The sequence below is a fragment of the Camellia sinensis genome, chromosome 4 (genome assembly GCF_055761805.1).
Source record: "Camellia sinensis isolate YWXY chromosome 4, ASM5576180v1, whole genome shotgun sequence".
Classification (NCBI taxonomy): Eukaryota; Viridiplantae; Streptophyta; class Magnoliopsida; order Ericales; family Theaceae; genus Camellia; species Camellia sinensis.
Window position 1 is genome coordinate 200,946,028 of NC_138964.1, and position 11,186 is coordinate 200,957,213.

Below are 11,186 nucleotides of genomic sequence, written 5' to 3' on the forward strand. Positions count from 1 at the left end.
GTGATTTATGCTATTTGACAGATAGTAGTAATACACTGTCTCTTTTCTTTGACAACTAGTAGTAATATACTGGTGTCATTAACAATTGCAGAATATTATTTGGTGTTACAGAAAATTATTTTGGTATTTTATTTTTCTAGTTTCAGTAACAAAGAAAATAAAATTATATTATTTTCTAGTTTTAGTAACAAATTTTGTGTTTTAATTTATTTTCTGATTTTGGTAACTAGAAAATTATTTTGTGTTTGTTCTGATTTTTGTAATCAGATAGTTTTGTGGTATTTTATTTTCTAGTTTCAGTAACAAGGAAAATAAAATTACAGTATTTTCTAGTTTTAGTAACAAGAAAAATAAAATGATTTTGTGTTATAGTTTATTTTCTGGTTTAAGTAACTAGAAAATTAATTTGTGGTTTGGTTTTCTGATTTTTATAATCGGATATTATTTCGGTATTTTATTTTACTAGTTTTAGTAACAAGGAAAATAAAAGTATTTTGTATTGTAATTTATTTTCTAGTTTTAGTAACTAGAAAATTAATTTTGTTAATCAATCATGTAACTTTGTGACTCGGTCACAATCTGTTAATTTTGTAAGTAACTTATGGTTTCGTTTGGTAGACCACTTATTTTTGAACCCTTTGCGAAAAGGTGTTAATTATTTTGACTTTATTATAGTTTATCGTGAGTATACATGGAAGAATTTGTTTCTAGAGTAAAATATTAGTTTTACAAACTAATTTTATTTTTATTATAATGTGGGTTCATAGTCTTGAATTGTTTCTGCACTTGAGTCGGAAAATATATATATATTCACAAGAACATTTTAATGCATATTTAATTTGTTTATTTATGTACAAATCAAACTTATTAAATGAAGGTATGTTTTGTCATTTTGAAGTTTAAAGTTTAAATGCGTTGGATTTTATTTATGAGTTGAGAATCCTTTTATTTCATGATGCAAGTGATGGGATCGTGCATGATTAATTTATTTTGTTAATTCATTATTTTTAGTTGATGCGTTTGATATGCATGTATGATATCAACTCAAGTTATTTCTTAACAATAATTTCAAGTGATTTGGAATGATAAATTGTTATGTCGACTTTGGACATAAGCAGGTTAATTTGAATATTTCTAATCAATTTTGAATGGGTGTTTAAACACCAGAGAAATTTAAACATGAAGATGTATGTAATTATATCGGTCCGTTTAATTGGAAAGTAATTTAAGAAATCTTTTATGTTGATTATTGAATTATGTGACATGAGATGTCATTAATAATTATTTTACTTGCGTAGTAGAATTTGTTAAACCATGAACCATTTTATTAATATGGGGGTGTATCTCTTGCATTAGTTGAGATAATTTAATTTTCTTCTGTCACAAATATTTTTATGATAGTGACATTTATTTGTTATTGAGTTGCAAGAATGTATACAATCAAATGGGTTTTGAATTGTTTGATTCTTAGGCAAAATTTTTTATGAGGATATGATTTTGTCAAAACATTAATTCTGACTTGAGTAGTTATAATTATTTTGGTTTTTTCATGAATTTGTTTTAAAATTCATTGATTTATATCAGAAGTAATAGGGGTGGTGAATATGATGCACCATTAGATGAATTTTGTGCACAACATGGCATTATTCACCAAACTACAGCCCCTTATTCTCCACAGCAAAATGGAATTGCTGAAAGGAAGAATAGAACCCTCAAAGAAATGATGAATGCCATGTTACTAAGTTCAGACTTACCACAGAACTTGTGGGAGGAAGCAATATTGTCTGCTAATTATGTTCTTAATAAAATACCCCACAAGCAAACCAACAACACTCCTTATGAATTGTGGAAAGGTCAACCCCCTTCCTACCAATACTTAAAAGTGTGGGGGTGTTTGGCAAAAGTTGAAGTTTCTGTTCCTAAAAAGACTAAAATTGAACCAAAACAGTAGATTGTGTGTTTATTGGTTATGCTCAGAATAGTAGTGCATATCGGTTTCTGACTTATAAATCAGAAATACCTGATATAGATGTGAACACTATTATAGAGTCAATGAATGTTGTGTTTTTTGAACATGTCTTTCCTTACAAGAAAGGACAGGAATTAAGTTCACAGAAAAGAACTTATGATTGTACACAAAGTCAAGAGACTAATGACAATCAAACACAAGAGACTAGTAAAAGTCTCAACCAATAGGATTTAACTGATGATGAACCAAGACGAAGTAAGAGAGCGAGAACTTCAAAATCCTTTGGTCCAGATTTTCTGACATACCTGTTAGAAAATGAACCTCAAAGCTTTAAGGCAGCAATGACAGGTCCTGAAGCACCTTTGTGGAAAGAGGCTGTTAATAATGAAATTGAATCCATTATGCAAAATCATACTTGGGAATTGGTGGATCTTCCACCAGGTTCTAAACCTCTTGGATATAAATGGATATTCAAGAGAAAAATGAAAAGCAGATGGTTTAATTGACAAGTATAAAGCAAGACTTGTTGTTAAAGGTTACAGACAAAAGGAAGGTCTGGACTATTTTGACACATATTCCCCTGTGACAAGAATAACATCCATTCGCATGCTTATTTCTATAGCAGCGTTGTTTAATTTAGAAATACATCAAATGGATGTTAAGACAACTTTCTTAAACGGTGATCTAAATGAAGAGATCTATATGGAACAATCCGAAGGGTTTGTAGTATCAGGGCAAGAAAAGAAAGTTTGTCGACTTGTAAAATCCCTTTATGGATTAAAACAAGCACCTAAGCAATGGCATGAAAAATTTGATCAAGCAATGCTTACTAATGGGTTTAAGATAAACGAATGTGACAAATGCGTCTATGTTGGGATATGTCATAGTTTGTCTTTATGTGGATGACATGCTTATCATTGGAAGCAGTCAAAACATGATCAAATCAACTAAGCAGATACTTAACAAAAGATTTGATATGAAAGATATGGGGGTCGCAGATGTTATATTAGGAATGAAAATTACTAAAACATCTGACGGATATGCATTATCTCAATCTCATTATATTGAGAAAATTCTTGATATATTTATCAAGGATGATTTGAATTTAGCTAGAACACCTGTAGACATCAGTCTTTATTTATCGAAAAATAAAGGTGATGCAGTGTCTTAGTTAAAATACTCCCAAATCATTGGAAACCTAATGTACCTAATGAATTGTACTCGTACTGATATAGCTTATACTATCAGTAAATTGAGTAGGTACACTAGTAACCCTGGAGAAGACCATTGGAAAGCGATCATTCGGGTTCTTAGATATCTAAGATTTACTCGTGATCATGGTTTGAACTTTACTCAATATCCAGCAGTACTCGAAGGTTATTGTGATGCCAATTGGATATCGGATACTAAAGATTCAAAATCCACTAGTGGATATGTCTTTACTCTAGGAGGCGCTGCTGTTTCTTGGAAGTCCACGAAACAAACTTGCATCGCACGATCCACAATGGAATCTGAGTTCATTGCTTTAGACAAAGCAGGTAAAGAAGCAGAATGGCTTCGTCACTTCTTAGAAGACATTCCAATGTGGCCAAAACCTGTGCCAGTTATTTGCATTCATTGTGATAGTCAATCTGCAATAGGCAGGGCACAGAATCATATGTATAATGGTAAGTCACGACATATTTGTCGTCGACATAATACCGTAAGGCAATTGTTGTCAAACGGAATAATCTCAATAGATTATATAAAATCTAAAGAGAATATTGCGGATCCGTTAACAAAAGGTTTGACAAAAGAGTTAGTGTATAGTTCATCGAAGGGGATGGGATTAAAGCCTATTACATAAGAGTCGTCATAATGGTAACCCTACTTATATGACTGGAGATCCCAAGAACTAAGTTCAAAGGGACAACTAAGTTATGCATGGCTCACCAGAAATCACCAAGGGATTAAAAGTTCCCTACCCATTCCTATGGTGAGAGTGCTATCTGCAACATATGTTGTATGCAGGGGTATAAGGATAAACTTTGTTGGATAATCTTCACTGTATTTAAAAGATTTAATTCTATTGTGTACACAACAACAATTAGAATTTAAAGAAATAAAGAAAATGAGAGAATTTGTTTGATTACAAAAATCAAACTCGAAATAAAAATAAATAAATAAAAAAAACAGATTTTATTTTGTTACAAAAACAAAATTTAAATATGATTTTAATAAATAAAAACAACACTGAAAATAAATTAAATAACTTACTTGATTTAATTTGTTCGAATTATTTTCTGATCAAGTCCAGTGTTTGACACTGTGTCCTTAAGACAGATTCGTCCTCTTCACGGTGCTTTCAGAATTTGGACGTCTATCTCCCAGGTATAGACGCGCCCGCGAGGGACCCCGCTACTACAGTTCGGACTCGATTTGTGTCACGGTTCTTAATCTTGAACCAAAGAGTCCAAATCCGGCAAATCGTTTTGAGAAACAGATTTTTTTGAAAAGAAGTGCCAAACATGGACTGCTTTGCCAGATACTGAGTCGCCACCTAAATATTTTTAATGGGGGAATTTAGGAAACCCTGACTCGGTGCCGAGGGCCACATGTCCGTCATCACCAGAGTTGCCTCGGCTCGGGAGCTAGGGTACGATTGGGGAAGGTCAGCTATGAGCACCCCCTCTCGCCCGATCCGAAGATCGGCCTCTACTAACCGTGATATCCGTTTTTGAAAACGTTATATGTTCTTATTCCATTTGTTGGCCTAGAATTACTATGTTATGCGCACAGCAAACAAGTATAGACTAGATTGCCTAATTTGGAAACAAGCATTGCATATCCGTTTGTTTTGAAAAGCGCTTTGGAATTTGTTACTCGCAAGTAGGCTAAAACACGGATTTCAACGAGTTTTTCCAACTCAAACAATCCAACCTTCACCCACGGGCATTCAAACAGTTTATCTCATATAAGCACTTAGCCATATGGTAAGCACATTATCATGGCAACATTTACACGCATGCAATATGCTAAAGCGAAAATACTTACATCGTACTCCGTGCCAAAACAACAAACTAGTTAGCAAACATGCATGTCCTAGTTCATGTCAAGTTGACTAATGCAACACATGCAAGGTGCAATTAGAGTAGGCTCGGCTAACCTAAACATGGCATGTGAAATGCAACCAATTGATGCACGTATTCAATTTGGAATTTGAAATACAAAAGCAGTTAGCATGATGTACCGAGCCCGGTGTATGCAGGACAGATGTATGAATGCACGCATGCATTGCATAAGGTATGCTAATTTTAAATATGCCCTAGTCTACCATCATAAGCAGGTAAATAAAAGGGAAGAAAGACGTGGGATTGGAAGACATACACCCCACTCACACACACTTATTACAGATTTGCCCTCGCTCGGAGGGTACAAATAAATATTACAGTCCGAATAACAAATAAATTAATTATTACAGAATTTCTACTTAATTAATAGAAAGAATGCAAAACGAAGGAGAAAGATGGCCACAGCCTCCGCCTCGAGATGCGCGAATGATGCATGCTCGAACCCGCCTTGCCCGAAAAACCCGCACCATACCAAGGCTGTCTCTACTTACACTGCCCTATCTCTCTGAAAAATTCCAAAGTGCTGGGACAGGTTTATTGCATACTGCAGAGTACCACCGGCTGGGGGAACTTCCCACCGGCAGTGCATAATTTCCATCGGCTGCTTCTGGATTTATCGGCCATTCACCAATGACCGGTCGGCACTGAATTCTGCCGGTCGGCAGAAACTTCCTGCAGGAGACAGTTTTGACAGCAACAGAGAACAGACAACATATGGCATGGGATTTCAGGCACATGTGAGCATGGTCATGTTTCCCATCATGTGTTGAACTTAGGGGAACATGGCCCTCGATACTCGAGCCATCAATGGTGCATGATAGCCCCAGAGATCGAGCTTGCCATTTGATAAAAAAATACATGCAACACACAAATGAGGACCAAGGCCTTATCATGTCGAAGTCAAAGGCCCCGGTGACCGAGAGTTAAGGCACGTTACATCACTTATAGTATGAACGCCCCTTTACCCTCACACTAGGTTTGACACCCCAAACCAAGCAATGCAATGCATGTTATGCAAACATGGCTCAAAATGCAACATGATATCAAGATGCAAGGCATACCAAGTGTCATGCAACTAGTATGGCAAGCATGCAATGTTAGGCATACAAGATGCAAATGCAATGTAAATATGGACAATTTAAGCAATAGAATCAACGCAATACCACACTTGATGAGACAATTATGCAATGGACATAAGACAAGCATGCAAGAGAGCCTTATACCATAAAGGGGCAGGCCTTGATTCACCCCAAAACAGTGGCCAAAAGTGCCTAAAAGGTGGACCAATACTCATGCCAACAAGCAAGCCAATGGTCCTAAGGTTAAGGCACAAAAATGAGGCACTTCACTCCCACCAACATGACCACTCATGGCATGACTTGGACAAGCCAAAACAGAAATTTAACATGCAAAAATGGACTCCAAAACCCATTAATATGGCAGCTAAGGTGGCTCTAAAGAGATGTATGCACCAAAACTCATTCCTAAGCATAAAAGGGGACACCCTCAAAGCATGAAAGAGGTCACACATCCACACATATAAACATGATTTATGGATTGAAATATGGTCCTAAATGATGCCAAATCATGAGGATGGTCATAGCTGTGCATGCTAGAGGTCAATATGCTCAAAGCTTACAAGCCAAAACACAAAGAGATGACACCAAACAAGGCAAGCATGACTGAAATGAATGGCCAACAGACCTTAAACATGGTAAAATAATGCCAACATCTTCATGGAACCAAGCCAACACATGCAAGAATCATGGCCTAAACACAAGATACAATTCTAGGCCAAATGGAGGAATGCAAAACAAGTTTATTAAGCATGCAAATGGGTACAAATCCGGCCAAAAACAGAGATCACATATGACCCAAAACACCCAAAAAACTTCTGAAATGGGGCCAAAAATGATCAAGCATGCATGTTACCTTTTTAAGCCAAAATGCAAGGAAACAAGACAATGAAGGGAGAGGGGTGTCCCTCCCCTATGCAAGACTTCAAACCACCTTCCTCACCACTGAAAATCCACTGGTTTTCAGTGGTGAGAAGACCAAAACACTTAAGCAAATAAGGCCTCACCAAAGAGGCAACAAAAGGGCCAAATAAGACCTAAGAGGGTGAGTTTGAACTCAAACCATAAAAGACCCTTAATGAAAGTTCTTAAGCATGAAAATACAAGCCTTTTTTTATGTTATGCACACAAACTAAATCAGCAAGTAAGATAGGTAAAAGACTAGTGCAAGTTTGGGGAAACTAAAGTAAAATGCTCACCCTTGAAGCACACTTCAAGAACAGCCAAGGCAGCCCCCTTCTTTTGATCAAAAACAGCCCAAAAACTCAAGAATCAACCCTCAAAGTCCTCAATCTCGGAGCAAGGTGTAATAGTGTGTGTATTGGTGCAAAAGTAAGGTAAAATCACACTTTTAGGCCAAGAAACACACATAAGGGAGGAGAGAGAGAGAAATATAGAGATAGGGTATATCTATATGTGTAAGCTCTGGTTTTGCCTTCAAAGTCTCTAACCTAGAATAAGGAGAAGACCCCTCCTCTTATAGAAGTCCCTCTTGCAAAGCTTATAGAACAAGCTTGCTTAGAGGGAAATCCCTCCATACACGTGTATGGAGGGAAGCAGAGTTGGTGCCAGCTATCACAGCTGGCACAAAATATCTACATAAAGTAGATGAACAGTGGTCGGCTGCCCAAAAATGTCATTTTGACAAAATTTAGTGCCGACCGGCAACAAATAGTGCCGACCGGCAACAAAAAGTGCCGATGGAAGCAAAAACCAGCCGGTGACCTCTAGCCACTGCCGGTGGTGTGTGGGGATGCCTCACAAGGCATTCCCTGCCCCTCCAAGGCAAAACACAAGTGTTTGGTGCAAAACCAGACACAAAACGGTCAAGTTCGGAGATCCTGAGGCAGGGCGCGTAGCCGAGACCTCCGGGAACTCCAAACGAACACAAACATGGATGATCACCGAGTGTTCAAACGGTAACGTCCAAGTCTTGAGGAGGGTCAAAAATGGGGTGTCTACACCAGGATGAAATGATCTTACCACAAACAATAGCAGCACTACAAATTGTTTGCCTTACGAACACACTAAGTGTTTACACTCTTTCTTTCAGAAATAAAATGCAGCAAGATGAAGAATATAATTAGCAGAGGTGAAATACGAAATTTCTGAATGAATAACATCAAATGAGGGTGGTCCTATTTATAGATGTAAAGGTGGCTCTTGGTTTTAAATTGAACAGGTATGATACCTGTTGGTTTTGAATTCAAACAGATTTGAATCTGTTAATAATACAAACATATAGCAAAAAACGGGAAGGGCCCTGTTTGGGTGTGCACTAATTCCAAACTAGTTTATTTCTGTTTGAAAACGGGAAGGCCCTGTTTGGATGTACAGAAAATCCAAATGTTTAGTATTGGACCGAACAAGCCCAACCCAACCACACACCACGCACCCGCGCCCAAGCCCAGCCCAGCCAGCCCGGACGGACGGCGGCGGCGCGCGCGCGTGTGTGGTGATTTTTGGGTCCAATGGGTCTAGCCCATTTTGCCTATAACCGCTCCCTTTAAAACACTTGGGTACCCCTTGGGGCACACCCCAAGTATCTCACCCAAGCCTTATAAACCCTTTCAAAACTTCCCACCAAATCAATGTGGGACAAGCCAATTTACAACCTTAAGGAATTTCCACAAAAACTCCATTTCCATGGAGCACATTTTGGCTTCAATTTCCCATTCACTCGGTAATGGTTTTGAGCAACCAAATATACCACGTGAATCACAACGCGGCATAGAATGCGTTACCACTTTGACCCGAGTAAACTGACACTCAGGGCCCACCTAAAAAATAGACCAAACTTGAGAAAAAATTCTGGTTTTACCCAGAATTTTTCTACCATTTCCAACAAATTCAAAGAGAAATTTTATAACCTGAAAAGTGCGAGAAGGAAATTTTGAATCCTCATTATTGTGATAGTTGTTTTATGCCTTTTGTAGGCATAGTTTTATGTCCTTTGCTGAAAGCAGTTTAGTTCTGTTTATTTTTGTACTTCTTACAAAGATGTGTAATGAATTTCATTGTAGATCCTTATTTTTTTAGTTATAAAATTAATTATAAAAATAGTTTAGTTCTGTTTATTTTTATATTTCTTACAAAGATGTGTATTAAATATCATTATAGATTCTTATTTTTTTAGTTATAAAATTACTTAAAAAAAAAAAATTAAAAGGGGGGAAGGGGAGAAAAACAAACTTAAGTCACACTCGGTTTTACTTCTGACATGGTATACCTAAGTGGCAAATTTCGTCAATAATTTGGACGGAAGTGCAATGGGAAAATTTTGTAACTTTAAGGGTGAAAATGAAAAAAATAAAATTTAACCTTAAGTTTGATTGAGAGATTTGGAAAGAAATTTTTTTTAAAAAAAATGTTAAATTATATAAAATGTAAGTATATTTTATTCACATTTTATTTACTTTTTCTCTTTTATTTTCTAAATCTATTTCTAAATACCCCAATTAAATACACTGTAAGAGTTCAAAGTAAAAAATTTGAGAGGGTGTAAATTTGGCCTGGCCCGGGCTCAGGCCGGCCTATGTCGGGTCTTATGAGGTCTCGTCAAAATTCAGGCCAGACCGGGCCAGCCCACGGGTCAGAAAATTAGGCCCAGGCCTAGGAGATATTCGGGCTTTGGGCAGTCCGGTGGACTTAGGCTTGGGCTTGGGCTTAAGCTTGGGCTTGGATTAGATAGAGTATTTTTTTTTTCTATTTTTTTACACAAAAAATAATACTAGGCCTCAGGTGGACTGGGCCTCGGACTGGGTTTTGAGCGGGCCAATGGGCCGGCTTCAAAATGATGGCCTAGGTCCAGGGTCCCGGGCTAGGCTTGGGTCTAATCAAGCCAGACCCACCTCGAGCCGTGGGTAGGCTTCGGACCGCCCGCTGATTTCGGGCCATTTTTACACTCCCTAGTTCTGTTTATTTTTGTATTTCTTACAAAAATATGTATTGAGTTTCATTATAGATCTTTATTTGTATAGTTATAAAATTACTTAAAAAAAAAAAACAAAAAAATTAGAAAGAGAAAAACAACTTAAGTCACACTTGGTTTTACTTCTGACATGGTATACCTAAGTGGCAAATTCCGTCAATAATTTGGACGGCAGTGTAATGGGAAAATTTTGTAACTTCAAGGGAGAAAATGAAAAAAATAAAATTTAACCTTAAGTTTGATTGAGAGATTTGGAAATAATTTTTTTTTAAAAAAAAAGAAGTATGTGAAACTATATAAAATGTAAATATATTTTATTCATATTTTATCTACTTTTTCTTTTTTTCTTTCTAAATACCCTAATCAAATACACCGTAAGAGTTCAAAGTAAAAAAATTGAGAGGGGTGTAAATTTGGCTCGGCCTGAGCTCAAGCTGACCTATGTCGAGTCTTACAAGCTCTCACCAAAATTCGGGCCAGATCGGGCTAGCTCACGTGTCAGAAAATTAGGCCTAGGCCCAGGGGATATTCGGGCTTTGGGCAGTCCGGTGGGCCTAGGCTTGGGCTCGAGCTTGGACAGGGTTTGAATATCTTTTTTTCTATTTTTTTTACACAAAAAATAATACTGGGCCTGGGGTGGATCGAGCCTTAGACTGGGCTTTGAGCGGGCCAATAGGTCGCCTTCAAAATGATGGCCTAGGCCCAGGGTCCCGGACTAGGCTCGGGTCTATTGGCCCGCTTCAAAATGATGGCCTAGGCCCAAGGTCCCAGACTAGGCTCGGGTCTAATCAAGCCAGGCCCACCCTAAGCTGCGAGCAGGCTTCGGCCCGTCCACTAGTTTCGGGCCATTTTTACACTCCCGAGGGGTGTAAATTTGGCCCAGTCTGGGCTGGCCCATGTCGGGCCTCACGGGCTTCTGCCAAAATTTTGGCTGGGTCAAGCCGGCCTACAGGCTAGAAAATTAGGCCCAGGCACAAACGGTATTCAGGCTTTGGGCTGAGCGGTGGACTTGGGCCTGGGCCTGGGCCTGGGCCTGGGCTCAAGCTTAGGCAGGGCTTGAACAAAATTTTTTTTTTCTATTTTTTTCACCAAAAATGACA